Below are 26,903 nucleotides of genomic sequence, written 5' to 3'. Positions count from 1 at the left end.
GAACTTGAATCAAGAGTTTGATTGTGTAAAACGCTGATTTTAACAAAAAAAAAACATCCAGTCAGCGTTTGTGCTGCTGATCGTCCTCACAGCTTTGTGATCATCCAACATTTTAAACATTTTCACAGCGGCTCTGTAATCTGCTCACGTTAGATTAAAGGACACGACAACAATGTTTAACCCGTCCGACCAATCAGCTCACGGTTCACCTGGCTGCCGCGGCAACGCCTTGCCCTGTCATTACTGTTTCATAGGTAGCCATGGTAACCAGTTAGCTGTGTGTATTTAAAAAGGTGACAGACTGGAGACACCGGCAGAGAGAATCCATAAAACATGTCCGATAAGTCACACTCTCTCGCCTGAGTGAGTGACACAAAGAACGATCTGAGTATCCTGAAGGTCGAGTCACACGAGTCAGTAACAGAGCGCACCATCAGATGTTCTGAAAACATCATCTGTTGAATCAGACGGATGACTAAAAAACTTCAGCTATCAGATGGTAATTCTCTCCGCGGTTTATTCAGACGGTCAAAGAGGTCAGACGGCCGGGCATTAAACACACAAACACACACACATAATGTTGAAAGTATTTTCCATTTCAGCGGTTTAAGATTTCTCAGGCTCTTTATAGAAAACAATGTCTGACTCACTGTGAAGAAATCTCTCTCTCCTCTTATCTCTCATCCTCCATTCCTTCCTTTTCTCTCTCTCTCTCTCTCTCTCTTGCATCTTAAATTCTGATGCTTTTATTTTTCTTTATTAAGTTTGTGCTATTTTAAAACCGCATGCTGTGTTCTGTGATTTTAATCCTGTCTGAGTTTTCAACCGCCATTAGGAAAAGCTGAACTGGACGTTTTTTTCTGCATGTCTTCTCATGATGTGAAATTTAATCCCAGAATTCTAAAATCTTGTTTTTTACACATTTTGATGGTCTAAGAATGGTTTAACATTAGAGACCCGGGCTGGAATCTGAGTATGCTGGACCCAAAAGTCTGGTTCATTTGATCAATGTGAACTGTGACGGCTCTGTGGCGGCTCTGTGGCCTGTTAGGTTGTGCCTCCTCTTTTCTTGTGTTGCAGGTTGGTGTAATCAATAGGTGTGGCTGTCATCAGTCTGACTGTGAGCACCGGGCCCAGGTGCTCACAGTCATGATATAAGCTGCCACTTCACTCTACTCAGAGACATTCTACATGCGCCTTGTTTTGTTACTTTGCCTTTCTTCTCCATCCATCACATGCACAATACACTTTCATACAAACACTCACTTACACTATTGATATTACTGACATCCATACTTCATTCCTTTTGCAAGTTAATTCATATTTTTGTAACTAAATTAGTGTAATTAATTGTTATTTCGGTGTCTCCCTTTATTTTCCATGGCCTTTGAGCCAGTCATGACAGAACATAAACATACTGTACTAGTACCGTACTCGGGTATATGCCTGAATCTGCTTGAAGAGGTGGTCTAAGGCACGATTCATGTGTACTCAAGTACGGTCCCCGTGAGATGTGAACGCAACCATGCTGTAACAAGGAAGTGGACCGCTATATGATGGCTCCTGGGCCCGTTTCATCCTCTGAGCTGCACATTAGATGTGGATGTAGGAAGAGGATCGTTGTTGGCGTCTCAGAAATAACAAAAACATCCACAGTTAGCAGGATGGACTTAGCCTGCGAGTAGTTGCCATGGTTGCTTCTTCTTCTCTCTGCTGTATCTGACTGTGTACATACACAGGTGTACTCAGGTAAAGAACGATGTTACATCTTAAGATAGATTTGTTCTTGAATTGTTGTTGATAGGTTTGTCTAATGATAAAACTTTTTGAACACTTGTTTTAAAATGATAAAAAATTTCTTTATTGTATTTTCTCTAGTATCATATCAAAGTTTAAAGTTCTATGAGGGAGGAGAGGGGCGAGAGACACTGAGAAGTGACAGAGAGAGAGAGAGAGAGAGAGAGAGAGAGAGGACTGACTGACCTCGAGTCTGAAATTGAAAGCAGTTGTGGGGCTGTGTGTTGTGTTTGTTTCTGCGAGTGTGTGTGTTAGAGCCGTTCCCACGACACCAAATGACCTCCACCTCTCTTTCTCTCTCTCTCTCTCTCTCTCTCTCTCGCTCTCTCTATAAATGGGCCGTCTGGTGGCTTTTTCGGGGACCGGTCAGACTTAAAAAGGACAGAAAGGGAGAGAAAGCGAGGGAGGGAAAAAATTACAAAAAAAGGCAAGAAGAGAAAAATATTTCAAGAGAAAGAGAAGAGGTGGAAAGGCCCCGTTTGAAGAAGATTAAAGGAAAAGTTCAACATTTTTTTGAAATGCAATAATTAAGTTTTTGTTTGGAGAGTGAAACATTCAGACGGATTTCGATCATCACAGCTACTGAGTCAGGATTGTGGTTAGCCTAGCTTAGCATAAAGAGACAGCTAGTCTCCAACTCCAAATCTCATTATTAAGAAGTTATAAATGTAAAAAGTATGTGCATCTACGACTATTATATTGCTGAATGCAATTACAAAATTGTTTGTTTCAAGACATAAGCTAAATCTCCATTAAATGAAAGCAATAGCAGTTGTCAACACAACGAAAACACAGCCTGGATAACAAAAACAAACAACAACTAACGCTGTGAGCAGAGCAGTGAAAATAAGGATACAACGTGACCAGAGGTGAAACTGACAACACACTGCAGTTAATACATGAATCTGTCACTTTACCTTTAGGGCATTTTAAAATTCTTCCGGTAATGTAATTTGTAATTTGTAATTTATTTCAGGGATAGCCCCTTGAGATGCATCATCTCATTTTCAAGAGGGTCCTTACAAAACATAAATATAATCATCATAATACAAAATCAAAATAAAAGGTAAATACAAAACATAATACCAAACATTTAAACACAGAGACACCCCCACCACAAACACACACACACTCACAATCACTCACACTTAATGCTCCCCCAAGCCTAGCCACCCACCAACCAGCCAGTATTACACAATCAGAAAAAATCTGAAGAGAGAGAAAAAAAAAAGAAAAAAAGAAAGAAAGGAAAACCTCTGCAATAACATACATGTAAAGGTAGAGGTAGAGCTGTGTACACCCATGCACACATATGCACCATATAAATGCATATACATGTACATATATATATGCTTACACACTATACAGTACATACACACATAGTGTACGTTGTACGCAACATTAAGGCATAAGGTATAGAACAGTACATACATGTATATATGAGGTACACGAGCGCAAGCAAGAGGAGAGCAAGTCCAGACAAACTAAGTCGAACAGAGAAAGAAAATCAAAAGCAAGAGCAGGATGTTTGACAATGAGTAAGTAGAGATGATTTAAAGATATGAAAAGAGGTGATAGATCTAAGTGAGCGAGGTAGGTTATTCCAGTCTGATGGAGCTTTAAATTTAAATGCACGGCGACCAATTTCTTTCCTGATTCTTGGTGTGAAGAAAAATAGATGATCAGTATGCCTTAGGCTATACTGTGAACTGAAAGGGATTAGAAATTGTTTCAAGTACGGAGGAAAATTAAAATAGATACATTTAAAAGTAAATAGCGACCAATGAAATTTCCTTCTGGACTTGGGAGCCAGCCAATTCAAGGACTCGTACATTAGGCAGTGATGGGTCCTATATGGACACCTCAGAACAAATCTACAGAAACTGTTATATAAGATAGTGAGAGGTCGAAGATTTGTCTCTGAGGTGTTCCCATAGATAACATCAGCATAATCAAGGATTGGCAGCACCAATAGTGTCACGATTCTTCTCCGGACTTGCAGTGAAGAACATTCAACAGAACCATAAAGTGATTTTAGACAACCATATATTTTCTTAGAAATTGAGTTGATATGAGGTTTGAAAGATAACTGGGAATCTAGCCAAAGGCCCAAATATTTCAATTCATCTACTTGTTCTATGAGATGTATTATTATGTGATTGTTTTACAAAATATCAACTGTTGCTGAATCTCTGCACTCTGATATTATTGTTATCCTGATATCATGTATTGTAGCCTATCCTGAGTAACCCAGTGATCCACACCATGTATATATATTCTATAAGTTGGAGGTACACTATTCACAATATGAGTGATTATTCTGTTTTTCAAGTTGTATTAATACATGTGTCCTCCTCTGCCCTACCCCTGAAGCTCAGATGAAGTCAGTGAAGAAGGGGTGGCGCTATCTTTGTCTCAGGACAGAAAAACTCCGCTGACTCATTTAGCAAACCTCACAGCCTTTTTTTTTTTTTTTTTTGGTGTGTTCTCGTCCATATCTGGGAAGTGAGCTAATATCAGAGTCGCCAGGGTCTAATTTTAGAGTTGTGTGTTTTATTGCAACATCAAGGACATGCTCAGTGCACACTCACACTGTCCAGATGTTTCCTTCAGGATGGGTCCATGGAGACCCGAGGCCAGGTCGCAGTCCGCCAAATGGGTCGAAACTATGATGCCAAATAAACTTACCAAGAAGGTAACAAAAATGAGGAACCAGAAAAGTGAGGATACATTAGATGTAAGTCAAAGCAAACAACAAGTTGAGAAAATGTCAAAATTCAATGTAGTCATTAGAGATGTTATTTATGTTTATATCATTGTGGCAAATAACGACTGAACCCAGACTGGAAACGAGTAGGGTGTCAAAAAATGTGTTTGTTCTAAACAGGTTTGACTAAATGCTCTGAAAATAAACGAAAACACAGTGTGATTAAAGACACATTCGCAGTATGTCAGCGCACGCCTATGAGGTATTTTGGCCTCATTTTTGGACAAAGGGAGGTGGTTGAGATGCGTTGTCCATATGGATATAGTCTATTGTTACTTCTTGCATTGACTCATAAAGCAAGCTGGCAAACTTACAAGGCATATGAACCCAAGGAGTCTGGATGAATGAGGTAATGTTAAAAACTTAATCTCCATAAGCTTCAGTTGATGTTAGACATAACTCACTTTGTCTTTAAGATACAAAGAACTAGGACTAAATAACAGCTTAATTGTTAAATATAGGCAATCTGTGTTTAAAATCATTGTGTTTTTTATTGTTTAATCCATCTTTTATTCCCATGCAAATAATTTTCTCACATTGTATATGAATTCATTTCATTGTTAGTTTTGGAGATTTGTAATGGCTGGATATTTTGAGTTACACCTTACAAGAGGGAGGTGGCATATTCACAAATATTTCTAAATCCAAGATTATTAAAGCTATGTTTGTTAGAAGATCTCTAGTAACACTGATAATTGCTGCCATCTGCTGGTCCAAATGAAGAACTACATTCTAAACAAACTGTTTAGAATTCTTTATGTATTTTTGGCAGCAATGACTAAAATAAAGCAGCTAGGAGACAAGTGGGCTTTTAGCTGTGATTCGTTTGTATAAACATCATGTTGTAGTATATGTAAGTTATGACTGTTTATAAAACCACAACAAATTACTCCAATAAAAGTAAAACAAATTTTGATAACAAACATGGTAATGAGAGCAAACAGGAAATATCTAAACCCACTATATCTGCCTCCCGCCATAAAACTGAACCGGTAAAAGGAGGTAAAACAACGCTTATCAGATATCAGATGAATAAAAATAATTTCTGTTCTTATCAACATCATTTTTTATACGTCCCGTATATTGGGACAAAGTATTCAGTGGACTTGTTGACAACGGGAGCCAAAATAGAGGCTATTTTTTAGCCTGTAATTTTTGGCCAATAATTCTCTGAACTTCCATTCGCCTTTTACTAAAGACTTCCGTAGAGAGGAACACTATTGAGTTCAACCTGTTTTCGGTAGGTTTAGCCTTGTAGTTGAGCCTCTCTATTATGTGGAAAACAAAGAAATTACCCAATTCAACTTGGCCTGAGGTCTTGAGCCAAATTTTAAGGTGATTAGTGGCAATATGCAGCTGCTGTGATGACCAATTAGAAAAAGTCTACAACAAGATGAGAGGAATTCCATTGGATAAAGACTCTGGCAGGGATGCACATAGTAAGCGACAAGTCAGGCTTATCGTGAGTGTAGTGGCCAGGACGACGTGTGTTATCCTGCCCTTTACGATGAGCCTGACATACTCGGGTTTCTCTTCATATCGTACAAGTCTTTCGCCTTTTACTAAAGACTTCCGTGGAGAGGAACACTATTGAGTTCAACTTATTTTTGGCAGGCTTAGCCTTGTAGCTGAGCCTCTCTATTATGTGGAAAACAAACAATCTACCCAATGCAACTTGGCCTGAGATCTTGAGCCAAATTGTAGAGTGATTAGTGGCTAGATTTGCAAATATGCAGCTGCTGTGATGACCAATTAGAAAAAGTGTACAAGAAGATAAGGGAATTTCTATTGCATAAAGACTGTGGCAGGGATGCACATGCACATAGTATGCGACAAGTCAGGCTTACCGTGAGTGTAGTGGCCAGGACGACGTGTGTTATCCTGCCCTTTACGATGAGCCTGACATACTCGGGTTTCTCTTCATATCGTACAAGTCTTTCGCCTTTTACTAAAGACTTCCGTGGAGAGGAACACTATTGAGTTCAACTGATTTTTGGCAGGCTTAGCCTTGTAGCTGAGCCTCTCTATTATGTGGAAAACAAACAATCTACCCAATGCAACTTGGCCTGAGATCTTGAGCCAAATTGTAGAGTGATTAGTGGCTAGATTTGCAAATATGCAGCTGCTGTGATGACCAATTAGAAAAAGTGTACAAGAAGATAAGGGAATTTCTATTGCATAAAGACTGTGGCAGGGATGCACATGCACATGGTATGCGACAAGTCAGGCTTACCGTGAGTGTAGTGGCCAGGACGACGTGTGTTATCCTGCCCTTTACGATGAGCCTGACATACTCGGGTTTCTCTTCATATCGTACAAGTCTTTCGCCTTTTACTAAAGACTTCCGTGGAGAGGAACACTATTGAGTTCAACTTATTTTTGGCAGGCTTAGCCTTGTAGCTGAGCCTCTCTATTATGTGGAAAACAAACAATCTACCCAATGCAACTTGGCCTGAGATCTTGAGCCAAATTGTGGAGTGATTAGTGGCTACATTTGCAAATATGCAGCTGCTGTGATGACCAATTAGAAAAAGTGTACAAGAAGATAAGGGAATTTCTATTGCATAAAGACTGTGGCAGGGATGCACATGCACATAGTGTGCGACAAGTCAGGCTTGCCGTGAGTGTAGTGGCCAGGACGACGTGTGTTATCCTGCCCTTTACGACGAGCCTGACATACTCGGGTTTCTCTTCATATCGTACAAGTCTTTCGCCTTTTACTAAAGACTTCCGTGGAGAGGAACGCTATTGAGTTCAACTTATTTTTGGCAGGCTTAGCCTTGTAGCTGAGCCTCTCTATTATGTGGAAAACAAACAATCTACCCAATGCAACTTGGCCTGAGATCTTGAGCCAAATTGTAGAGTGATTAGTGGCTACATTTGCAAATATGCAGCTGCTGTGATGACCAATTAGAAAAAGTGTACAAGAAGATAAGGGAATTTCTATTGCATAAAGACTGTGGCAGGGATGCACATGCACATAGTGTGCGACAAGTCAGGCTTGCCGTGAGTGTAGTGGCCAGGACGACGTGTGTTATCCTGCCCTTTACGACGAGCCTGACATACTCGGGTTTCTCTTCATATCGTACAAGTCTTTCGCCTTTTACTAAAGACTTCCGTGGAGAGGAACGCTATTGAGTTCAACTTATTTTTGGCAGGCTTAGCCTTGTAGCTGAGCCTCTCTATTATGTGGAAAACAAACAATCTACCCAATGCAACTTGGCCTGAGATCTTGAGCCAAATTGTAGAGTGATTAGTGGCTAGATTTGCAAATATGCAGCTGCTGTGATGACCAATTAGAAAAAGTGTACAAGAAGATAAGGGAATTTCTATTGCATAAAGACTGTGGCAGGGATGCACATGCACATAGTATGCGACAAGTCAGGCTTACCGTGAGTGTAGTGGCCAGGACGACGTGTGTTATCCTGCCCTTTACGATGAGCCTGACATACTCGGGTTTCTCTTCATATCGTACAAGTCTTTCGCCTTTTACTAAAGACTTCCGTGGAGAGGAACACTATTGAGTTCAACTGATTTTTGGCAGGCTTAGCCTTGTAGCTGAGCCTCTCTATTATGTGGAAAACAAACAATCTACCCAATGCAACTTGGCCTGAGATCTTGAGCCAAATTGTAGAGTGATTAGTGGCTAGATTTGCAAATATGCAGCTGCTGTGATGACCAATTAGAAAAAGTGTACAAGAAGATAAGGGAATTTCTATTGCATAAAGACTGTGGCAGGGACGCACATGCACATAGTATGCGACAAGTCAGGCTTACCGTGAGTGTAGTGGCCAGGACGACGTGTGTTATCCTGCCCTTTACGATGAGCCTGACATACTCGGGTTTCTCTTCATATCGTACAAGTCTTTCGCCTTTTACTAAAGACTTCCGTGGAGAGGAACACTATTGAGTTCAACTTATTTTTGGCAGGCTTAGCCTTGTAGCTGAGCCTCTCTATTATGTGGAAAACAAACAATCTACCCAATGCAACTTGGCCTGAGATCTTGAGCCAAATTGTAGAGTGATTAGTGGCTAGATTTGCAAATATGCAGCTGCTGTGATGACCAATTAGAAAAAGTGTACAAGAAGATAAGGGAATTTCTATTGCATAAAGACTGTGGCAGGGATGCACATGCACATAGTATGCGACAAGTCAGGCTTACCGTGAGTGTAGTGGCCAGGACGACGTGTGTTATCCTGCCCTTTACGATGAGCCTGACATACTCGGGTTTCTCTTCATATCGTACAAGTCTTTCGCCTTTTACTAAAGACTTCCGTGGAGACGAACACTATTGAGTTCAACTTATTTTTGGCAGGCTTAGCCTTGTAGCTGAGCCTCTCTATTATGTGGAAAACAAACAATCTACCCAATGCAACTTGGCCTGAGATCTTGAGCCAAATTGTAGAGTGATTAGTGGCTAGATTTGCAAATATGCAGCTGCTGTGATGACCAATTAGAAAAAGTGTACAAGAAGATAAGGGAATTTCTATTGCATAAAGACTGTGGCAGGGATGCACATGCACATAGTATGCGACAAGTCAGGCTTACCGTGAGTGTAGTGGCCAGGACAACGTGTGTTATCCTGCCCTTTACGATGAGCCTGACATACTCGGGTTTCTCTTCATATCGTACAAGTCTTTCGCCTTTTACTAAAGACTTCCGTGGAGAGGAACATTATTGAGTTCAACTTATTTTTGGCAGGCTTAGCCTTGTAGCTGAGCCTCTCTATTATGTGGAAAACAAACAATCTACCCAATGCAACTTGGCCTGAGATCTTGAGCCAAATTGTGGAGTGATTAGTGGCTAGATTTGCAAATATGCAGCTGCTGTGATGACCAATTAGAAAAAGTGTACAAGAAGATAAGGGAATTTCTATTGCATAAAGACTGTGGCAGGGATGCACATGCACATAGTATACGACAAGTCAGGCTTACCGTGAGTGTAGTGGCCAGGACGACGTGTGTTATCCTGCCCTTTACGATGAGCCTGACATACTCGGGTTTCTCTTCATATCGTACAAGTCTTTCGCCTTTTACTAAAGACTTCCGTGGAGAGGAACACTATTGAGTTCAACTGATTTTTGGCAGGCTTAGCCTTGTAGCTGAGCCTCTCTATTATGTGGAAAACAAACAATCTACCCAATGCAACTTGGCCTGAGATCTTGAGCCAAATTGTGGAGTGATTAGTGGCTAGATTTGCAAATATGCAGCTGCTGTGATGACCAATTAGAAAAAGTGTACAAGAAGATAAGGGAATTTCTATTGCATAAAGACTGTGGCAGGGATGCACATGCACATAGTATGCGACAAGTCAGGCTTACCGTGAGTGTAGTGGCCAGGACGACGTGTGTTATCCTTCCCTTTACGATGAGCCTGACATACTCGGGTTTCTCTTCATATCGTACAAGTCTTTCGCCTTTTACTAAAGACTTCCGTGGAGAGGAACACTATTGAGTTCAACTTATTTTTGGCAGGCTTAGCCTTGTAGCTGAGCCTCTCTATTATGTGGAAAACAAACAATCTACCCAATGCAACTTGGCCTGAGATCTTGAGCCAAATTGTAGAGTGATTAGTGGCTAGATTTGCAAATATGCAGCTGCTGTGATGACCAATTAGAAAAAGTGTACAAGAAGATAAGGGAATTTCTATTGCATAAAGACTGTGGCAGGGATGCACATGCACATAGTATGCGACAAGTCAGGCTTACCGTGAGTGTAGTGGCCAGGACGACGTGTGTTATCCTGCCCTTTACGATGAGCCTGACATACTCGGGTTTCTCTTCATATCGTACAAGTCTTTCGCCTTTTACTAAAGACTTCCGTGGAGAGGAACACTATTGAGTTCAACTTATTTTTGGCAGGCTTAGCCTTGTAGCTGAGCCTCTCTATTATGTGGAAAACAAACAATCTACCCAATGCAACTTGGCCTGAGATCTTGAGCCAAATTGTAGAGTGATTAGTGGCTAGATTTGCAAATATGCAGCTGCTGTGATGACCAATTAGAAAAAGTGTACAAGAAGATAAGGGAATTTCTATTGCATAAAGACTGTGGCAGGGATGCACATGCACATAGTATGCGACAAGTCAGGCTTACCGTGAGTGTAGTGGCCAGGACGACGTGTGTTATCCTGCCCTTTACGATGAGCCTGACATACTCGGGTTTCTCTTCATATCGTACAAGTCTTTCGCCTTTTACTAAAGACTTCCGTGGAGAGGAACGCTATTGAGTTCAACTTATTTTTGGCAGGCTTAGCCTTGTAGCTGAGCCTCTCTATTATGTGGAAAACAAACAATCTACCCAATGCAACTTGGCCTGAGATCTTGAGCCAAATTGTAGAGTGATTAGTGGCTAGATTTGCAAATATGCAGCTGCTGTGATGACCAATTAGAAAAAGTGTACAAGAAGATAAGGGAATTTCTATTGCATAAAGACTGTGGCAGGGATGCACATGCACATAGTATGCGACAAGTCAGGCTTACCGTGAGTGTAGTGGCCAGGACGACGTGTGTTATCCTGCCCTTTACGATAAGCCTGACATACTCGGGTTTCTCTTCATATCGTACAAGTCTTTCGCCTTTTACTAAAGACTTCCGTGGAGAGGAACACTATTGAGTTCAACTGATTTTTGGCAGGCTTAGCCTTGTAGCTGAGCCTCTCTATTATGTGGAAAACAAACAATCTACCCAATGCAACTTGGCCTGAGATCTTGAGCCAAATTGTAGAGTGATTAGTGGCTAGATTTGCAAATATGCAGCTGCTGTGATGACCAATTAGAAAAAGTGTACAAGAAGATAAGGGAATTTCTATTGCATAAAGACTGTGGCAGGGATGCACATGCACATAGTATGCGACAAGTCAGGCTTACCGTGAGTGTAGTGGCCAGGACGACGTGTGTTATCCTGCCCTTTACGATGAGCCTGACATACTCGGGTTTCTCTTCATATCGTACAAGTCTTTCGCCTTTTACTAAAGACTTCCGTGGAGAGGAACACTATTGAGTTCAACGTATTTTTGGCAGGCTTAGCCTTGTAGCTGAGCCTCTCTATTATGTGGAAAACAAACAATCTACCCAATGCAACTTGGCCTGAGATCTTGAGCCAAATTGTGGAGTGATTAGTGGCTAGATTTGCAAATATGCAGCTGCTGTGATGACCAATTAGAAAAAGTGTACAAGAAGATAAGGGAATTTCTATTGCATAAAGACTGTGGCAGGGATGCACATGCACATAGTGTGCGACAAGTCAGGCTTACCGTGAGTGTAGTGGCCAGGACGACGTGTGTTATCCTGCCCTTTACGATGAGCCTGACATACTCGGGTTTCTCTTCATATCGTACAAGTCTTTCGCCTTTTACTAAAGACTTCCGTGGAGAGGAACACTATTGAGTTCAACTTATTTTTGGCAGGCTTAGCCTTGTAGCTGAGCCTCTCTATTATGTGGAAAACAAACAATCTACCCAATGCAACTTGGCCTGAGATCTTGAGCCAAATTGTAGAGTGATTAGTGGCTAGATTTGCAAATATGCAGCTGCTGTGATGACCAATTAGAAAAAGTGTACAAGAAGATAAGGGAATTTCTATTGCATAAAGACTGTGGCAGGGATGCACATGCACATAGTGTGCGACAAGTCAGGCTTACCGTGAGTGTAGTGGCCAGGACGACGTGTGTTATCCTGCCCTTTACGATGAGCCTGACATACTCGGGTTTCTCTTCATATCGTACAAGTCTTTCGCCTTTTACTAAAGACTTCCGTGGAGAGGAACACTATTGAGTTCAACTTATTTTTGGCAGGCTTAGCCTTGTAGCTGAGCCTCTCTATTATGTGGAAAACAAACAATCTACCCAATGCAACTTGGCCTGAGACCTTGAGCCAAATTGTAGAGTGATTAGTGGCTAGATTTGCAAATATGCAGCTGCTGTGATGACCAATTAGAAAAAGTGTACAAGAAGATAAGGGAATTTCTATTGCATAAAGACTGTGGCAGGGATGCACATGCACATAGTATGCGACAAGTCAGGCTTACCGTGAGTGTAGTGGCCAGGACGACGTGTGTTATCCTGCCCTTTACGATGAGCCTGACATACTCGGGTTTCTCTTCATATCGTACAAGTCTTTCGCCTTTTACTAAAGACTTCCGTGGAGAGGAACACTATTGAGTTCAACTTATTTTTGGCAGGCTTAGCCTTGTAGCTGAGCCTCTCTATTATGTGGAAAACAAACAATCTACCCAATGCAACTTGGCCTGAGATCTTGAGCCAAATTGTAGAGTGATTAGTGGCTAGATTTGCAAATATGCAGCTGCTGTGATGACCAATTAGAAAAAGTGTACAAGAAGATAAGGGAATTTCTATTGCATAAAGACTGTGGCAGGGATGCACATGCACATAGTATGCGACAAGTCAGGCTTACCGTGAGTGTAGTGGCCAGGACGACGTGTGTTATCCTGCCCTTTACGATAAGCCTGACATACTCGGATTTCTCTTCATATCGTACAAGTCTTTCGCCTTTTACTAAAGACTTCCGTGGAGAGGAACACTATTGAGTTCAACTGATTTTTGGCAGGCTTAGCCTTGTAGCTGAGCCTCTCTATTATGTGGAAAACAAACAATCTACCCAATGCAACTTGGCCTGAGATCTTGAGCCAAATTGTAGAGTGATTAGTGGCTAGATTTGCAAATATGCAGCTGCTGTGATGACCAATTAGAAAAAGTGTACAAGAAGATAAGGGAATTTCTATTGCATAAAGACTGTGGCAGGGATGCACATGCACATAGTGTGCGACAAGTCAGGCTTACCGTGAGTGTAGTGGCCAGGACGACGTGTGTTATCCTGCCCTTTACGATGAGCCTGACATACTCGGGTTTCTCTTCATATCGTACAAGTCTTTCGCCTTTTACTAAAGACTTCCGTGGAGAGGAACACTATTGAGTTCAACTTATTTTTGGCAGGCTTAGCCTTGTAGCTGAGCCTCTCTATTATGTGGAAAACAAACAATCTACCCAATGCAACTTGGCCTGAGATCTTGAGCCAAATTGTAGAGTGATTAGTGGCTAGATTTGCAAATATGCAGCTGCTGTGATGACCAATTAGAAAAAGTGTACAAGAAGATAAGGGAATTTCTATTGCATAAAGACTGTGGCAGGGATGCACATGCACATAGTGTGCGACAAGTCAGGCTTGCCGTGAGTGTAGTGGCCAGGACGACGTGTGTTATCCTGCCCTTTACGATGAGCCTGACATACTCGGGTTTCTCTTCATATCGTACAAGTCTTTCGCCTTTTACTAAAGACTTCCGTGGAGAGGAACACTATTGAGTTCAACTTATTTTTGGCAGGCTTAGCCTTGTAGCTGAGCCTCTCTATTATGTGGAAAACAAACAATCTACCCAATGCAACTTGGCCTGAGATCTTGAGCCAAATTGTAGAGTGATTAGTGGCTAGATTTGCAAATATGCAGCTGCTGTGATGACCAATTAGAAAAAGTGTACAAGAAGATAAGGGAATTTCTATTGCATAAAGACTGTGGCAGGGATGCACATGCACATAGTATGCGACAAGTCAGGCTTACCGTGAGTGTAGTGGCCAGGACGACGTGTGTTATCCTGCCCTTTACGATGAGCCTGACATACTCGGGTTTCTCTTCATATCGTACAAGTCTTTCGCCTTTTACTAAAGACTTCCGTGGAGAGGAACACTATTGAGTTCAACTTATTTTTGGCAGGCTTAGCCTTGTAGCTAAGCCTCTCTATTATGTGGAAAACAAACAATCTACCCAATGCAACTTGGCCTGAGATCTTGAGCCAAATTGTAGAGTGATTAGTGGCTAGATTTGCAAATATGCAGCTGCTGTGATGACCAATTAGAAAAAGTGTACAAGAAGATAAGGGAATTTCTATTGCATAAAGACTGTGGCAGGGATGCACATGCACATAGTGTGCGACAAGTCAGGCTTACCGTGAGTGTAGTGGCCAGGACGACGTGTGTTATCCTGCCCTTTACGATGAGCCTGACATACTCGGGTTTCTCTTCATATCGTACAAGTCTTTCGCCTTTTACTAAAGACTTCCGTGGAGAGGAACACTATTGAGTTCAACTTATTTTTGGCAGGCTTAGCCTTGTAGCTGAGCCTCTCTATTATGTGGAAAACAAACAATCTACCCAATGCAACTTGGCCTGAGATCTTGAGCCAAATTGTAGAGTGATTAGTGGCTAGATTTGCAAATATGCAGCTGCTGTGATGACCAATTAGAAAAAGTGTACAAGAAGATAACGGAATTTCTATTGCATAAAGACTGTGGCAGGGATGCACATGCACATAGTGTGCGACAAGTCAGGCTTGCCGTGAGTGTAGTGGCCAGGACGACGTGTGTCATCCTGCCCTTTACGATGAGCCTGACATACTCGGGTTTCTCTTCATATCGTACAAGTCTTTCGCCTTTTACTAAAGACTTCCGTGGAGAGGAACACTATTGAGTTCAACTTATTTTTGGCAGGCTTAGCCTTGTAGCTGAGCCTCTCTATTATGTGGAAAACAAACAATCTACCCAATGCAACTTGGCCTGAGACCTTGAGCCAAATTGTAGAGTGATTAGTGGCTAGATTTGCAAATATGCAGCTGCTGTGATGACCAATTAGAAAAAGTGTACAAGAAGATAAGGGAATTTCTATTGCATAAAGACTGTGGCAGGGATGCACATGCACATAGTGTGCGACAAGTCAGGCTTACCGTGAGTGTAGTGGCCAGGACGACGTGTGTTATCCTGCCCTTTACGATGAGCCTGACATACTCGGGTTTCTCTTCATATCGTACAAGTCTTTCGCCTTTTACTAAAGACTTCCGTGGAGAGGAACACTATTGAGTTCAACTTATTTTTGGCAGGCTTAGCCTTGTAGCTAAGCCTCTCTATTATGTGGAAAACAAACAATCTACCCAATGCAACTTGGCCTGAGATCTTGAGCCAAATTGTAGAGTGATTAGTGGCTAGATTTGCAAATATGCAGCTGCTGTGATGACCAATTAGAAAAAGTGTACAAGAAGATAAGGGAATTTCTATTGCATAAAGACTGTGGCAGGGATGCACATGCACATAGTGTGCGACAAGTCAGGCTTACCGTGAGTGTAGTGGCCAGGACGACGTGTGTTATCCTGCCCTTTACGATGAGCCTGACATACTCGGGTTTCTCTTCATATCGTACAAGTCTTTCGCCTTTTACTAAAGACTTCCGTGGAGAGGAACACTATTGAGTTCAACTTATTTTTGGCAGGCTTAGCCTTGTAGCTGAGCCTCTCTATTATGTGGAAAACAAACAATCTACCCAATGCAACTTGGCCTGAGATCTTGAGCCAAATTGTAGAGTGATTAGTGGCTAGATTTGCAAATATGCAGCTGCTGTGATGACCAATTAGAAAAAGTGTACAAGAAGATAACGGAATTTCTATTGCATAAAGACTGTGGCAGGGATGCACATGCACATAGTGTGCGACAAGTCAGGCTTGCCGTGAGTGTAGTGGCCAGGACGACGTGTGTTATCCTGCCCTTTACGATGAGCCTGACATACTCGGGTTTCTCTTCATATCGTACAAGTCTTTCGCCTTTTACTAAAGACTTCCGTGGAGAGGAACACTATTGAGTTCAACTTATTTTTGGCAGGCTTAGCCTTGTAGCTGAGCCTCTCTATTATGTGGAAAACAAACAATCTACCCAATGCAACTTGGCCTGAGACCTTGAGCCAAATTGTAGAGTGATTAGTGGCTAGATTTGCAAATATGCAGCTGCTGTGATGACCAATTAGAAAAAGTGTACAAGAAGATAAGGGAATTTCTATTGCATAAAGACTGTGGCAGGGATGCACATGCACATAGTGTGCGACAAGTCAGGCTTACCGTGAGTGTAGTGGCCAGGACGACGTGTGTTATCCTGCCCTTTACGATGAGCCTGACATACTCGGGTTTCTCTTCATATCGTACAAGTCTTTCGCCTTTTACTAAAGACTTCCGTGGAGAGGAACACTATTGAGTTCAACTTATTTTTGGCAGGCTTAGCCTTGTAGCTGAGCCTCTCTATTATGTGGAAAACAAACAATCTACCCAATGCAACTTGGCCTGAGATCTTGAGCCAAATTGTAGAGTGATTAGTGGCTAGATTTGCAAATATGCAGCTGCTGTGATGACCAATTAGAAAAAGTGTACAAGAAGATAAGGGAATTTCTATTGCATAAAGACTGTGGCAGGGATGCACATGCACATAGTATGCGACAAGTCAGGCTTACCGTGAGTGTAGTGGCCAGGACGACGTGTGTTATCCTGCCCTTTACGATGAGCCTGACATACTCGGGTTTCTCTTCATATCGTACAAGTCTTTCGCCTTTTACTAAAGACTTCCGTGGAGAGGAACACTATTGAGTTCAACTTATTTTTGGCAGGCTTAGCCTTGTAGCTGAGCCTCTCTATTATGTGGAAAACAAACAATCTACCCAATGCAACTTGGCCTGAGATCTTGAGCCAAATTGTAGAGTGATTAGTGGCTAGATTTGCAAATATGCAGCTGCTGTGATGACCAATTAGAAAAAGTGTACAAGAAGATAAGGGAATTTCTATTGCATAAAGACTGTGGCAGGGATGCACATGCACATAGTATGCGACAAGTCAGGCTTACCGTGAGTGTAGTGGCCAGGACGACGTGTGTTATCCTGCCCTTTACGATGAGCCTGACATACTCGGGTTTCTCTTCATATCGTACAAGTCTTTCGCCTTTTACTAAAGACTTCCGTGGAGAGGAACACTATTGAGTTCAACTTATTTTTGGCAGGCTTAGCCTTGTAGCTGAGCCTCTCTATTATGTGGAAAACAAACAATCTACCCAATGCAACTTGGCCTGAGATCTTGAGCCAAATTGTAGAGTGATTAGTGGCTAGATTTGCAAATATGCAGCTGCTGTGATGACCAATTAGAAAAAGTGTACAAGAAGATAAGGGAATTTCTATTGCATAAAGACTGTGGCAGGGATGCACATGCACATAGTGTGCGACAAGTCAGGCTTACCGTGAGTGTAGTGGCCAGGACGACGTGTGTTATCCTGCCCTTTACGATGAGCCTGACATACTCGGGTTTCTCTTCATATCGTACAAGTCTTTCGCCTTTTACTAAAGACTTCCGTGGAGAGGAACACTATTGAGTTCAACTTATTTTTGGCAGGCTTAGCCTTGTAGCTGAGCCTCTCTATTATGTGGAAAACAAACAATCTACCCAATGCAACTTGGCCTGAGATCTTGAGCCAAATTGTAGAGTGATTAGTGGCTAGATTTGCAAATATGCAGCTGCTGTGATGACCAATTAGAAAAAGTGTACAAGAAGATAAGGGAATTTCTATTGCATAAAGACTGTGGCAGGGATGCACATGCACATAGTATGCGACAAGTCAGGCTTACCGTGAGTGTAGTGGCCAGGACGACGTGTGTTATCCTGCCCTTTACGATGAGCCTGACATACTCGGGTTTCTCTTCATATCGTACAAGTCTTTCGCCTTTTACTAAAGACTTCCGTGGAGAGGAACACTATTGAGTTCAACTTATTTTTGGCAGGCTTAGCCTTGTAGCTGAGCCTCTCTATTATGTGGAAAACAAACAATCTACCCAATGCAACTTGGCCTGAGATCTTGAGCCAAATTGTAGAGTGATTAGTGGCTAGATTTGCAAATATGCAGCTGCTGTGATGACCAATTAGAAAACGTGTACAAGAAGATAACGGAATTTCTATTGCATAAAGACTGTGGCAGGGATGCACATGCACATAGTGTGCGACAAGTCAGGCTTGCCGTGAGTGTAGTGGCCAGGACGACGTGTGTTATCCTGCCCTTTACGATGAGCCTGACATACTCGGGTTTCTCTTCATATCGTACAAGTCTTTCGCCTTTTACTAAAGACTTCCGTGGAGAGGAACACTATTGAGTTCAACTTATTTTTGGCAGGCTTAGCCTTGTAGCTGAGCCTCTCTATTATGTGGAAAACAAACAATCTACCCAATGCAACTTGGCCTGAGACCTTGAGCCAAATTGTAGAGTGATTAGTGGCTAGATTTGCAAATATGCAGCTGCTGTGATGACCAATTAGAAAAAGTGTACAAGAAGATAAGGGAATTTCTATTGCATAAAGACTGTGGCAGGGATGCACATGCACATAGTGTGCGACAAGTCAGGCTTACCGTGAGTGTAGTGGCCAGGACGACGTGTGTTATCCTGCCCTTTACGATGAGCCTGACATACTTTCTCTTCATATCGTACAAGTCTTTCGCCTTTTACTAAAGACTTCCGTGGAGAGGAACACTATTGAGTTCAACTTATTTTTGGCAGGCTTAGCCTTGTAGCTGAGCCTCTCTATTATGTGGAAAACAAACAATCTACCCAATGCAACTTGGCCTGAGATCTTGAGCCAAATTGTAGAGTGATTAGTGGCTAGATTTGCAAATATGCAGCTGCTGTGATGACCAATTAGAAAAAGTGTACAAGAAGATAAGGGAATTTCTATTGCATAAAGACTGTGGCAGGGATGCACATGCACATAGTATGCGACAAGTCAGGCTTACCGTGAGTGTAGTGGCCAGGACGACGTGTGTTATCCTGCCCTTTACGATGAGCCTGACATACTCGGGTTTCTCTTCATATCGTACAAGTCTTTCGCCTTTTACTAAAGACTTCCGTGGAGAGGAACACTATTGAGTTCAACTTATTTTTGGCAGGCTTAGCCTTGTAGCTGAGCCTCTCTATTATGTGGAAAACAAACAATCTACCCAATGCAACTTGGCCTGAGATCTTGAGCCAAATTGTAGAGTGATTAGTGGCTAGATTTGCAAATATGCAGCTGCTGTGATGACCAATTAGAAAAAGTGTACAAGAAGATAAGGGAATTTCTATTGCATAAAGACTGTGGCAGGGATGCACATGCACATAGTATGCGACAAGTCAGGCTTACCGTGAGTGTAGTGGCCAGGACGACGTGTGTTATCCTGCCCTTTACGATGAGCCTGACATACTCGGGTTTCTCTTCATATCGTACAAGTCTTTCGCCTTTTACTAAAGACTTCCGTGGAGAGGAACACTATTGAGTTCAACTTATTTTTGGCAGGCTTAGCCTTGTAGCTAAGCCTCTCTATTATGTGGAAAACAAACAATCTACCCAATGCAACTTGGCCTGAGATCTTGAGCCAAATTGTAGAGTGATTAGTGGCTAGATTTGCAAATATGCAGCTGCTGTGATGACCAATTAGAAAAAGTGTACAAGAAGATAAGGGAATTTCTATTGCATAAAGACTGTGGCAGGGATGCACATGCACATAGTGTGCGACAAGTCAGGCTTACCGTGAGTGTAGTGGCCAGGACGACGTGTGTTATCCTGCCCTTTACGATGAGCCTGACATACTCGGGTTTCTCTTCATATCGTACAAGTCTTTCGCCTTTTACTAAAGACTTCCGTGGAGAGGAACGCTATTGAGTTCAACTTATTTTTGGCAGGCTTAGCCTTGTAGCTGAGCCTCTCTATTATGTGGAAAACAAACAATCTACCCAATGCAACTTGGCCTGAGATCTTGAGCCAAATTGTAGAGTGATTAGTGGCTAGATTTGCAAATATGCAGCTGCTGTGATGACCAATTAGAAAAAGTGTACAAGAAGATAAGGGAATTTCTATTGCATAAAGACTGTGGCAGGGATGCACATGCACATAGTATGCGACAAGTCAGGCTTACCGTGAGTGTAGTGGCCAGGACGACGTGTGTTATCCTGCCCTTTACGATGAGCCTGACATACTCGGGTTTCTCTTCATATCGTACAAGTCTTTCGCCTTTTACTAAAGACTTCCGTGGAGAGGAACACTATTGAGTTCAACTTATTTTTGGCAGGCTTAGCCTTGTAGCTGAGCCTCTCTATTATGTGGAAAACAAACAATCTACCCAATGCAACTTGGCCTGAGATCTTGAGCCAAATTGTAGAGTGATTAGTGGCTAGATTTGCAAATATGCAGCTGCTGTGATGACCAATTAGAAAAAGTGTACAAGAAGATAAGGGAATTTCTATTGCATAAAGACTGTGGCAGGGATGCACATGCACATAGTATGCGACAAGTTAGGCTTACCGTGAGTGTAGTGGCCAGGACGACGTGTGTTATCCTGCCCTTTACGATGAGCCTGACATACTCGGGTTTCTCTTCATATCGTACAAGTCTTTCGCCTTTTACTAAAGACTTCCGTGGAGAGGAACACTATTGAGTTCAACTTATTTTTGGCAGGCTTAGCCTTGTAGCTGAGCCTCTCTATTATGTGGAAAACAAACAATCTACCCAATGCAACTTGGCCTGAGATCTTGAGCCAAATTGTAGAGTGATTAGTGGCTAGATTTGCAAATATGCAGCTGCTGTGATGACCAATTAGAAAAAGTGTACAAGAAGATAAGGGAATTTCTATTGCATAAAGACTGTGGCAGGGATGCACATGCACATAGTATGCGACAAGTCAGGCTTACCGTGAGTGTAGTGGCCAGGACGACGTGTGTTATCCTGCCCTTTACGATAAGCCTGACATACTCGGGTTTCTCTTCATATCGTACAAGTCTTTCGCCTTTTACTAAAGACTTCCGTGGAGAGGAACACTATTGAGTTCAACTGATTTTTGGCAGGCTTAGCCTTGTAGCTGAGCCTCTCTATTATGTGGAAAACAAACAATCTACCCAATGCAACTTGGCCTGAGATCTTGAGCCAAATTGTGGAGTGATTAGTGGCTAGATTTGCAAATATGCAGCTGCTGTGATGACCAATTAGAAAAAGTGTACAAGAAGATAAGGGAATTTCTATTGCATAAAGACTGTGGCAGGGATGCACATGCACATAGTATGCGACAAGTCAGGCTTACCGTGAGTGTAGTGGCCAGGACGACGTGTGTTATCCTGCCCTTTACGATGAGCCTGACATACTCGGGTTTCTCTTCATATCGTACAAGTCTTTCGCCTTTTACTAAAGACTTCCGTGGAGAGGAACACTATTGAGTTCAACTTATTTTTGGCAGGCTTAGCCTTGTAGCTGAGCCTCTCTATTATGTGGAAAACAAACAATCTACCCAATGCAACTTGGCCTGAGATCTTGAGCCAAATTGTAGAGTGATTAGTGGCTAGATTTGCAAATATGCAGCTGCTGTGATGACCAATTAGAAAAAGTGTACAAGAAGATAAGGGAATTTCTATTGCATAAAGACTGTGGCAGGGATGCACATGCACATAGTATGCGACAAGTCAGGCTTACCGTGAGTGTAGTGGCCAGGACGACGTGTGTTATCCTGCCCTTTACGATAAGCCTGACATACTCGGGTTTCTCTTCATATCGTACAAGTCTTTCGCCTTTTACTAAAGACTTCCGTGGAGAAGAACACTATTGAGTTCAACTGATTTTTGGCAGGCTTAGCCTTGTAGCTGAGCCTCTCTATTATGTGGAAAACAAACAATCTACCCAATGCAACTTGGCCTGAGATCTTGAGCCAAATTGTGGAGTGATTAGTGGCTAGATTTGCAAATATGCAGCTGCTGTGATGACCAATTAGAAAAAGTGTACAAGAAGATAAGGGAATTTCTATTGCATAAAGACTGTGGCAGGGATGCACATGCACATAGTATGCGACAAGTCAGGCTTACCGTGAGTGTAGTGGCCAGGACGACGTGTGTTATCCTGCCCTTTACGATGAGCCTGACATACTCGGGTTTCTCTTCATATCGTACAAGTCTTTCGCCTTTTACTAAAGACTTCCGTGGAGAGGAACACTATTGAGTTCAACTTATTTTTGGCAGGCTTAGCCTTGTAGCTGAGCCTCTCTATTATGTGGAAAACAAACAATCTACCCAATGCAACTTGGCCTGAGATCTTGAGCCAAATTGTGGAGTGATTAGTGGCTAGATTTGCAAATATGCAGCTGCTGTGATGACCAATTAGAAAAAGTGTACAAGAAGATAAGGGAATTTCTATTGCATAAAGACTGTGGCAGGGATGCACATGCACATAGTATGCGACAAGTCAGGCTTACCGTGAGTGTAGTGGCCAGGACGACGTGTGTTATCCTGCCCTTTACGATGAGCCTGACATACTCGGGTTTCTCTTCATATCGTACAAGTCTTTCGCCTTTTACTAAAGACTTCCGTGGAGAGGAACACTATTGAGTTCAACTTATTTTTGGCAGGCTTAGCCTTGTAGCTGAGCCTCTCTATTATGTGGAAAACAAACAATCTACCCAATGCAACTTGGCCTGAGATCTTGAGCCAAATTGTAGAGTGATTAGTGGCTAGATTTGCAAATATGCAGCTGCTGTGATGACCAATTAGAAAAAGTGTACAAGAAGATAAGGGAATTTCTATTGCATAAAGACTGTGGCAGGGATGCACATGCACATAGTGTGCGACAAGTCAGGCTTACCGTGAGTGTAGTGGCCAGGACGACGTGTGTTATCCTGCCCTTTACGATGAGCCTGACATACTCGGGTTTCTCTTCATATCGTACAAGTCTTTCGCCTTTTACTAAAGACTTCCGTGGAGAGGAACACTATTGAGTTCAACTTATTTTTGGCAGGCTTAGCCTTGTAGCTGAGCCTCTCTATTATGTGGAAAACAAACAATCTACCCAATGCAACTTGGCCTGAGACCTTGAGCCAAATTGTAGAGTGATTAGTGGCTAGATTTGCAAATATGCAGCTGCTGTGATGACCAATTAGAAAACGTGTACAAGAAGATAACGGAATTTCTATTGCATAAAGACTGTGGCAGGGATGCACATGCACATAGTGTGCGACAAGTCAGGCTTGCCGTGAGTGTAGTGGCCAGGACGACGTGTGTTATCCTGCCCTTTACGATGAGCCTGACATACTCGGGTTTCTCTTCATATCGTACAAGTCTTTCGCCTTTTACTAAAGACTTCCGTGGAGATGAACACTATTGAGTTCAACTTATTTTTGGCAGGCTTAGCCTTGTAGCTGAGCCTCTCTATTATGTGGAAAACAAACAATCTACCCAATGCAACTTGGCCTGAGATCTTGAGCCAAATTGTAGAGTGATTAGTGGCTAGATTTGCAAATATGCAGCTGCTGTGATGACCAATTAGAAAACGTGTACAAGAAGATAACGGAATTTCTATTGCATAAAGACTGTGGCAGGGATGCACATGCACATAGTGTGCGACAAGTCAGGCTTGCCGTGAGTGTAGTGGCCAGGACGACGTGTGTTATCCTGCCCTTTACGATGAGCCTGACATACTCGGGTTTCTCTTCATATCGTACAAGTCTTTCGCCTTTTACTAAAGACTTCCGTGGAGATGAACACTATTGAGTTCAACTTATTTTTGGCAGGCTTAGCCTTGTAGCTGAGCCTCTCTATTATGTGGAAAACAAACAATCTACCCAATGCAACTTGGCCTGAGATCTTGAGCCAAATTGTAGAGTGATTAGTGGCTAGATTTGCAAATATGCAGCTGCTGTGATGACCAATTAGAAAAAGTGTACAAGAAGATAAGGGAATTTCTATTGCATAAAGACTGTGGCAGGGATGCACATGCACATAGTGTGCGACAAGTCAGGCTTACCGTGAGTGTAGTGGCCAGGACGACGTGTGTTATCCTGCCCTTTACGATGAGCCTGACATACTCGGGTTTCTCTTCATATCGTACAAGTCTTTCGCCTTTTACTAAAGACTTCCGTGGAGAGGAACGCTATTGAGTTCAACTTATTTTTGGCAGGCTTAGCCTTGTAGCTGAGCCTCTCTATTATGTGGAAAACAAACAATCTACCCAATGCAACTTGGCCTGAGATCTTGAGCCAAATTGTAGAGTGATTAGTGGCTAGATTTGCAAATATGCAGCTGCTGTGATGACCAATTAGAAAAAGTGTACAAGAAGATAAGGGAATTTCTATTGCATAAAGACTGTGGCAGGGATGCACATGCACATAGTATGCGACAAGTTAGGCTTACCGTGAGTGTAGTGGCCAGGACGACGTGTGTTATCCTGCCCTTTACGATGAGCCTGACATACTCGGGTTTCTCTTCATATCGTACAAGTCTTTCGCCTTTTACTAAAGACTTCCGTGGAGAGGAACACTATTGAGTTCAACTTATTTTTGGCAGGCTTAGCCTTGTAGCTGAGCCTCTCTATTATGTGGAAAACAAACAATCTACCCAATGCAACTTGGCCTGAGATCTTGAGCCAAATTGTAGAGTGATTAGTGGCTAGATTTGCAAATATGCAGCTGCTGTGATGACCAATTAGAAAAAGTGTACAAGAAGATAAGGGAATTTCTATTGCATAAAGACTGTGGCAGGGATGCACATGCACATAGTATGCGACAAGTCAGGCTTACCGTGAGTGTAGTGGCCAGGACGACGTGTGTTATCCTGCCCTTTACGATAAGCCTGACATACTCGGGTTTCTCTTCATATCGTACAAGTCTTTCGCCTTTTACTAAAGACTTCCGTGGAGAGGAACACTATTGAGTTCAACTGATTTTTGGCAGGCTTAGCCTTGTAGCTGAGCCTCTCTATTATGTGGAAAACAAACAATCTACCCAATGCAACTTGGCCTGAGATCTTGAGCCAAATTGTAGAGTGATTAGTGGCTAGATTTGCAAATATGCAGCTGCTGTGATGACCAATTAGAAAAAGTGTACAAGAAGATAAGGGAATTTCTATTGCATAAAGACTGTGGCAGGGATGCACATGCACATAGTATGCGACAAGTCAGGCTTACCGTGAGTGTAGTGGCCAGGACGACGTGTGTTATCCTGCCCTTTACGATGAGCCTGACATACTCGGGTTTCTCTTCATATCGTACAAGTCTTTCGCCTTTTACTAAAGACTTCCGTGGAGAGGAACACTATTGAGTTCAACTTATTTTTGGCAGGCTTAGCCTTGTAGCTGAGCCTCTCTATTATGTGGAAAACAAACAATCTACCCAATGCAACTTGGCCTGAGATCTTGAGCCAAATTGTAGAGTGATTAGTGGCTAGATTTGCAAATATGCAGCTGCTGTGATGACCAATTAGAAAAAGTGTACAAGAAGATAAGGGAATTTCTATTGCATAAAGACTGTGGCAGGGATGCACATGCACATAGTATGCGACAAGTCAGGCTTACCGTGAGTGTAGTGGCCAGGACGACGTGTGTTATCCTGCCCTTTACGATAAGCCTGACATACTCGGGTTTCTCTTCATATCGTACAAGTCTTTCGCCTTTTACTAAAGACTTCCGTGGAGAGGAACACTATTGAGTTCAACTTATTTTTGGCAGGCTTAGCCTTGTAGCTGAGCCTCTCTATTATGTGGAAAACAAACAATCTACCCAATGCAACTTGGCCTGAGATCTTGAGCCAAATTGTAGAGTGATTAGTGGCTAGATTTGCAAATATGCAGCTGCTGTGATGACCAATTAGAAAAAGTGTACAAGAAGATAAGGGAATTTCTATTGCATAAAGACTGTGGCAGGGATGCACATGCACATAGTATGCGACAAGTCAGGCTTACCGTGAGTGTAGTGGCCAGGACGACGTGTGTTATCCTGCCCTTTACGATGAGCCTGACATACTCGGGTTTCTCTTCATATCGTACAAGTCTTTCGCCTTTTACTAAAGACTTCCGTGGAGAGGAACACTATTGAGTTCAACTTATTTTTGGCAGGCTTAGCCTTGTAGCTGAGCCTCTCTATTATGTGGAAAACAAACAATCTACCCAATGCAACTTGGCCTGAGATCTTGAGCCAAATTGTGGAGTGATTAGTGGCTAGATTTGCAAATATGCAGCTGCTGTGATGACCAATTAGAAAAAGTGTACAAGAAGATAAGGGAATTTCTATTGCATAAAGACTGTGGCAGGGATGCACATGCACATAGTATGCGACAAGTCAGGCTTACCGTGAGTGTAGTGGCCAGGACGACGTGTGTTATCCTGCCCTTTACGATGAGCCTGACATACTCGGGTTTCTCTTCATATCGTACAAGTCTTTCGCCTTTTACTAAAGACTTCCGTGGAGAGGAACACTATTGAGTTCAACTTATTTTTGGCAGGCTTAGCCTTGTAGCTGAGCCTCTCTATTATGTGGAAAACAAACAATCTACCCAATGCAACTTGGCCTGAGATCTTGAGCCAAATTGTAGAGTGATTAGTGGCTAGATTTGCAAATATGCAGCTGCTGTGATGACCAATTAGAAAAAGTGTACAAGAAGATAAGGGAATTTCTATTGCATAAAGACTGTGGCAGGGATGCACATGCACATAGTGTGCGACAAGTCAGGCTTACCGTGAGTGTAGTGGCCAGGACGACGTGTGTTATCCTGCC

General features: G+C 42.4%; 54 non-coding genes across 54 annotated transcripts; all 54 read left to right on the top strand.

Moving 5' to 3' along the window:
• Nucleotides 1–6,082: 6,082 nt before the first annotated feature.
• On the top strand, nt 6,083–6,199 carry LOC136180767 (U5 spliceosomal RNA). The gene has a single exon (XR_010667391.1). It is a non-coding gene; the product is annotated as a U5 spliceosomal RNA (small nuclear RNA).
• Nucleotides 6,200–6,468: 269 nt separating this feature from the next.
• LOC136180782 (U5 spliceosomal RNA) lies at nt 6,469–6,585 on the top strand. Its single transcript, XR_010667406.1, has one exon. It is a non-coding gene; the product is annotated as a U5 spliceosomal RNA (small nuclear RNA).
• A 269-nt stretch (nt 6,586–6,854) lies between these two features.
• On the top strand, nt 6,855–6,971 carry LOC136180766 (U5 spliceosomal RNA). The gene has a single exon (XR_010667390.1). It is a non-coding gene; the product is annotated as a U5 spliceosomal RNA (small nuclear RNA).
• A 269-nt stretch (nt 6,972–7,240) lies between these two features.
• Nucleotides 7,241–7,357, top strand: LOC136180815 (U5 spliceosomal RNA). Its single transcript, XR_010667439.1, has one exon. It is a non-coding gene; the product is annotated as a U5 spliceosomal RNA (small nuclear RNA).
• A 269-nt stretch (nt 7,358–7,626) lies between these two features.
• Nucleotides 7,627–7,743, top strand: LOC136180814 (U5 spliceosomal RNA). Its single transcript, XR_010667438.1, has one exon. It is a non-coding gene; the product is annotated as a U5 spliceosomal RNA (small nuclear RNA).
• Nucleotides 7,744–8,012: 269 nt separating this feature from the next.
• Nucleotides 8,013–8,129, top strand: LOC136180781 (U5 spliceosomal RNA). The gene has a single exon (XR_010667405.1). It is a non-coding gene; the product is annotated as a U5 spliceosomal RNA (small nuclear RNA).
• Nucleotides 8,130–8,398: 269 nt separating this feature from the next.
• Nucleotides 8,399–8,515, top strand: LOC136180764 (U5 spliceosomal RNA). The gene has a single exon (XR_010667388.1). It is a non-coding gene; the product is annotated as a U5 spliceosomal RNA (small nuclear RNA).
• A 269-nt stretch (nt 8,516–8,784) lies between these two features.
• On the top strand, nt 8,785–8,901 carry LOC136180851 (U5 spliceosomal RNA). Its single transcript, XR_010667475.1, has one exon. It is a non-coding gene; the product is annotated as a U5 spliceosomal RNA (small nuclear RNA).
• A 269-nt stretch (nt 8,902–9,170) lies between these two features.
• LOC136180774 (U5 spliceosomal RNA) lies at nt 9,171–9,287 on the top strand. Its single transcript, XR_010667398.1, has one exon. It is a non-coding gene; the product is annotated as a U5 spliceosomal RNA (small nuclear RNA).
• Nucleotides 9,288–9,556: 269 nt separating this feature from the next.
• Nucleotides 9,557–9,673, top strand: LOC136180780 (U5 spliceosomal RNA). Its single transcript, XR_010667404.1, has one exon. It is a non-coding gene; the product is annotated as a U5 spliceosomal RNA (small nuclear RNA).
• Nucleotides 9,674–9,942: 269 nt separating this feature from the next.
• LOC136180763 (U5 spliceosomal RNA) lies at nt 9,943–10,059 on the top strand. Its single transcript, XR_010667387.1, has one exon. It is a non-coding gene; the product is annotated as a U5 spliceosomal RNA (small nuclear RNA).
• Nucleotides 10,060–10,328: 269 nt separating this feature from the next.
• LOC136180762 (U5 spliceosomal RNA) lies at nt 10,329–10,445 on the top strand. Its single transcript, XR_010667386.1, has one exon. It is a non-coding gene; the product is annotated as a U5 spliceosomal RNA (small nuclear RNA).
• Nucleotides 10,446–10,714: 269 nt separating this feature from the next.
• Nucleotides 10,715–10,831, top strand: LOC136180813 (U5 spliceosomal RNA). Its single transcript, XR_010667437.1, has one exon. It is a non-coding gene; the product is annotated as a U5 spliceosomal RNA (small nuclear RNA).
• A 269-nt stretch (nt 10,832–11,100) lies between these two features.
• On the top strand, nt 11,101–11,217 carry LOC136180779 (U5 spliceosomal RNA). The gene has a single exon (XR_010667403.1). It is a non-coding gene; the product is annotated as a U5 spliceosomal RNA (small nuclear RNA).
• Nucleotides 11,218–11,486: 269 nt separating this feature from the next.
• On the top strand, nt 11,487–11,603 carry LOC136180769 (U5 spliceosomal RNA). The gene has a single exon (XR_010667393.1). It is a non-coding gene; the product is annotated as a U5 spliceosomal RNA (small nuclear RNA).
• Nucleotides 11,604–11,872: 269 nt separating this feature from the next.
• LOC136180761 (U5 spliceosomal RNA) lies at nt 11,873–11,989 on the top strand. The gene has a single exon (XR_010667385.1). It is a non-coding gene; the product is annotated as a U5 spliceosomal RNA (small nuclear RNA).
• Nucleotides 11,990–12,258: 269 nt separating this feature from the next.
• LOC136180760 (U5 spliceosomal RNA) lies at nt 12,259–12,375 on the top strand. Its single transcript, XR_010667384.1, has one exon. It is a non-coding gene; the product is annotated as a U5 spliceosomal RNA (small nuclear RNA).
• Nucleotides 12,376–12,644: 269 nt separating this feature from the next.
• Nucleotides 12,645–12,761, top strand: LOC136180759 (U5 spliceosomal RNA). Its single transcript, XR_010667383.1, has one exon. It is a non-coding gene; the product is annotated as a U5 spliceosomal RNA (small nuclear RNA).
• A 269-nt stretch (nt 12,762–13,030) lies between these two features.
• Nucleotides 13,031–13,147, top strand: LOC136180823 (U5 spliceosomal RNA). Its single transcript, XR_010667447.1, has one exon. It is a non-coding gene; the product is annotated as a U5 spliceosomal RNA (small nuclear RNA).
• Nucleotides 13,148–13,416: 269 nt separating this feature from the next.
• LOC136180758 (U5 spliceosomal RNA) lies at nt 13,417–13,533 on the top strand. Its single transcript, XR_010667382.1, has one exon. It is a non-coding gene; the product is annotated as a U5 spliceosomal RNA (small nuclear RNA).
• Nucleotides 13,534–13,802: 269 nt separating this feature from the next.
• On the top strand, nt 13,803–13,919 carry LOC136180757 (U5 spliceosomal RNA). The gene has a single exon (XR_010667381.1). It is a non-coding gene; the product is annotated as a U5 spliceosomal RNA (small nuclear RNA).
• Nucleotides 13,920–14,188: 269 nt separating this feature from the next.
• On the top strand, nt 14,189–14,305 carry LOC136180765 (U5 spliceosomal RNA). Its single transcript, XR_010667389.1, has one exon. It is a non-coding gene; the product is annotated as a U5 spliceosomal RNA (small nuclear RNA).
• Nucleotides 14,306–14,574: 269 nt separating this feature from the next.
• On the top strand, nt 14,575–14,691 carry LOC136180756 (U5 spliceosomal RNA). Its single transcript, XR_010667380.1, has one exon. It is a non-coding gene; the product is annotated as a U5 spliceosomal RNA (small nuclear RNA).
• Nucleotides 14,692–14,960: 269 nt separating this feature from the next.
• LOC136180755 (U5 spliceosomal RNA) lies at nt 14,961–15,077 on the top strand. Its single transcript, XR_010667379.1, has one exon. It is a non-coding gene; the product is annotated as a U5 spliceosomal RNA (small nuclear RNA).
• A 269-nt stretch (nt 15,078–15,346) lies between these two features.
• LOC136180754 (U5 spliceosomal RNA) lies at nt 15,347–15,463 on the top strand. Its single transcript, XR_010667378.1, has one exon. It is a non-coding gene; the product is annotated as a U5 spliceosomal RNA (small nuclear RNA).
• Nucleotides 15,464–15,732: 269 nt separating this feature from the next.
• LOC136180753 (U5 spliceosomal RNA) lies at nt 15,733–15,849 on the top strand. Its single transcript, XR_010667377.1, has one exon. It is a non-coding gene; the product is annotated as a U5 spliceosomal RNA (small nuclear RNA).
• Nucleotides 15,850–16,118: 269 nt separating this feature from the next.
• Nucleotides 16,119–16,235, top strand: LOC136180752 (U5 spliceosomal RNA). The gene has a single exon (XR_010667376.1). It is a non-coding gene; the product is annotated as a U5 spliceosomal RNA (small nuclear RNA).
• Nucleotides 16,236–16,504: 269 nt separating this feature from the next.
• On the top strand, nt 16,505–16,621 carry LOC136180751 (U5 spliceosomal RNA). The gene has a single exon (XR_010667375.1). It is a non-coding gene; the product is annotated as a U5 spliceosomal RNA (small nuclear RNA).
• Nucleotides 16,622–16,890: 269 nt separating this feature from the next.
• Nucleotides 16,891–17,007, top strand: LOC136180750 (U5 spliceosomal RNA). Its single transcript, XR_010667374.1, has one exon. It is a non-coding gene; the product is annotated as a U5 spliceosomal RNA (small nuclear RNA).
• Nucleotides 17,008–17,276: 269 nt separating this feature from the next.
• Nucleotides 17,277–17,393, top strand: LOC136180749 (U5 spliceosomal RNA). The gene has a single exon (XR_010667373.1). It is a non-coding gene; the product is annotated as a U5 spliceosomal RNA (small nuclear RNA).
• Nucleotides 17,394–17,662: 269 nt separating this feature from the next.
• LOC136180748 (U5 spliceosomal RNA) lies at nt 17,663–17,779 on the top strand. The gene has a single exon (XR_010667372.1). It is a non-coding gene; the product is annotated as a U5 spliceosomal RNA (small nuclear RNA).
• A 269-nt stretch (nt 17,780–18,048) lies between these two features.
• On the top strand, nt 18,049–18,165 carry LOC136180747 (U5 spliceosomal RNA). The gene has a single exon (XR_010667371.1). It is a non-coding gene; the product is annotated as a U5 spliceosomal RNA (small nuclear RNA).
• Nucleotides 18,166–18,434: 269 nt separating this feature from the next.
• LOC136180746 (U5 spliceosomal RNA) lies at nt 18,435–18,551 on the top strand. Its single transcript, XR_010667370.1, has one exon. It is a non-coding gene; the product is annotated as a U5 spliceosomal RNA (small nuclear RNA).
• A 265-nt stretch (nt 18,552–18,816) lies between these two features.
• LOC136180852 (U5 spliceosomal RNA) lies at nt 18,817–18,932 on the top strand. The gene has a single exon (XR_010667476.1). It is a non-coding gene; the product is annotated as a U5 spliceosomal RNA (small nuclear RNA).
• A 269-nt stretch (nt 18,933–19,201) lies between these two features.
• On the top strand, nt 19,202–19,318 carry LOC136180745 (U5 spliceosomal RNA). The gene has a single exon (XR_010667369.1). It is a non-coding gene; the product is annotated as a U5 spliceosomal RNA (small nuclear RNA).
• A 269-nt stretch (nt 19,319–19,587) lies between these two features.
• On the top strand, nt 19,588–19,704 carry LOC136180743 (U5 spliceosomal RNA). The gene has a single exon (XR_010667366.1). It is a non-coding gene; the product is annotated as a U5 spliceosomal RNA (small nuclear RNA).
• A 269-nt stretch (nt 19,705–19,973) lies between these two features.
• LOC136180812 (U5 spliceosomal RNA) lies at nt 19,974–20,090 on the top strand. Its single transcript, XR_010667436.1, has one exon. It is a non-coding gene; the product is annotated as a U5 spliceosomal RNA (small nuclear RNA).
• Nucleotides 20,091–20,359: 269 nt separating this feature from the next.
• LOC136180744 (U5 spliceosomal RNA) lies at nt 20,360–20,476 on the top strand. Its single transcript, XR_010667367.1, has one exon. It is a non-coding gene; the product is annotated as a U5 spliceosomal RNA (small nuclear RNA).
• Nucleotides 20,477–20,745: 269 nt separating this feature from the next.
• LOC136180742 (U5 spliceosomal RNA) lies at nt 20,746–20,862 on the top strand. The gene has a single exon (XR_010667365.1). It is a non-coding gene; the product is annotated as a U5 spliceosomal RNA (small nuclear RNA).
• Nucleotides 20,863–21,131: 269 nt separating this feature from the next.
• Nucleotides 21,132–21,248, top strand: LOC136180778 (U5 spliceosomal RNA). Its single transcript, XR_010667402.1, has one exon. It is a non-coding gene; the product is annotated as a U5 spliceosomal RNA (small nuclear RNA).
• Nucleotides 21,249–21,517: 269 nt separating this feature from the next.
• Nucleotides 21,518–21,634, top strand: LOC136180741 (U5 spliceosomal RNA). Its single transcript, XR_010667364.1, has one exon. It is a non-coding gene; the product is annotated as a U5 spliceosomal RNA (small nuclear RNA).
• A 269-nt stretch (nt 21,635–21,903) lies between these two features.
• Nucleotides 21,904–22,020, top strand: LOC136180842 (U5 spliceosomal RNA). The gene has a single exon (XR_010667466.1). It is a non-coding gene; the product is annotated as a U5 spliceosomal RNA (small nuclear RNA).
• A 269-nt stretch (nt 22,021–22,289) lies between these two features.
• LOC136180739 (U5 spliceosomal RNA) lies at nt 22,290–22,406 on the top strand. Its single transcript, XR_010667363.1, has one exon. It is a non-coding gene; the product is annotated as a U5 spliceosomal RNA (small nuclear RNA).
• Nucleotides 22,407–22,675: 269 nt separating this feature from the next.
• Nucleotides 22,676–22,792, top strand: LOC114921616 (U5 spliceosomal RNA). The gene has a single exon (XR_003809922.1). It is a non-coding gene; the product is annotated as a U5 spliceosomal RNA (small nuclear RNA).
• A 269-nt stretch (nt 22,793–23,061) lies between these two features.
• On the top strand, nt 23,062–23,178 carry LOC136180738 (U5 spliceosomal RNA). The gene has a single exon (XR_010667362.1). It is a non-coding gene; the product is annotated as a U5 spliceosomal RNA (small nuclear RNA).
• A 269-nt stretch (nt 23,179–23,447) lies between these two features.
• On the top strand, nt 23,448–23,564 carry LOC136180839 (U5 spliceosomal RNA). Its single transcript, XR_010667463.1, has one exon. It is a non-coding gene; the product is annotated as a U5 spliceosomal RNA (small nuclear RNA).
• A 269-nt stretch (nt 23,565–23,833) lies between these two features.
• Nucleotides 23,834–23,950, top strand: LOC136180838 (U5 spliceosomal RNA). Its single transcript, XR_010667462.1, has one exon. It is a non-coding gene; the product is annotated as a U5 spliceosomal RNA (small nuclear RNA).
• A 269-nt stretch (nt 23,951–24,219) lies between these two features.
• LOC136180811 (U5 spliceosomal RNA) lies at nt 24,220–24,336 on the top strand. The gene has a single exon (XR_010667435.1). It is a non-coding gene; the product is annotated as a U5 spliceosomal RNA (small nuclear RNA).
• A 269-nt stretch (nt 24,337–24,605) lies between these two features.
• On the top strand, nt 24,606–24,722 carry LOC136180737 (U5 spliceosomal RNA). The gene has a single exon (XR_010667361.1). It is a non-coding gene; the product is annotated as a U5 spliceosomal RNA (small nuclear RNA).
• Nucleotides 24,723–24,991: 269 nt separating this feature from the next.
• Nucleotides 24,992–25,108, top strand: LOC136180777 (U5 spliceosomal RNA). The gene has a single exon (XR_010667401.1). It is a non-coding gene; the product is annotated as a U5 spliceosomal RNA (small nuclear RNA).
• Nucleotides 25,109–25,377: 269 nt separating this feature from the next.
• On the top strand, nt 25,378–25,494 carry LOC136180736 (U5 spliceosomal RNA). Its single transcript, XR_010667360.1, has one exon. It is a non-coding gene; the product is annotated as a U5 spliceosomal RNA (small nuclear RNA).
• A 269-nt stretch (nt 25,495–25,763) lies between these two features.
• LOC136180735 (U5 spliceosomal RNA) lies at nt 25,764–25,880 on the top strand. The gene has a single exon (XR_010667359.1). It is a non-coding gene; the product is annotated as a U5 spliceosomal RNA (small nuclear RNA).
• A 269-nt stretch (nt 25,881–26,149) lies between these two features.
• On the top strand, nt 26,150–26,266 carry LOC136180734 (U5 spliceosomal RNA). Its single transcript, XR_010667358.1, has one exon. It is a non-coding gene; the product is annotated as a U5 spliceosomal RNA (small nuclear RNA).
• Nucleotides 26,267–26,535: 269 nt separating this feature from the next.
• LOC136180733 (U5 spliceosomal RNA) lies at nt 26,536–26,652 on the top strand. Its single transcript, XR_010667357.1, has one exon. It is a non-coding gene; the product is annotated as a U5 spliceosomal RNA (small nuclear RNA).
• The last annotated feature ends 251 nt before the right edge of the window (nt 26,653–26,903 follow it).

Source organism: Labrus bergylta, chromosome 11 (assembly GCF_963930695.1).
Source record: "Labrus bergylta chromosome 11, fLabBer1.1, whole genome shotgun sequence".
NCBI classification, from domain to species: domain Eukaryota; kingdom Metazoa; phylum Chordata; class Actinopteri; order Labriformes; family Labridae; genus Labrus; species Labrus bergylta.
The sequence above is the reverse complement of the archived record's forward strand: the minus strand, read 5'-3'. Positions and strand labels throughout refer to the sequence as shown.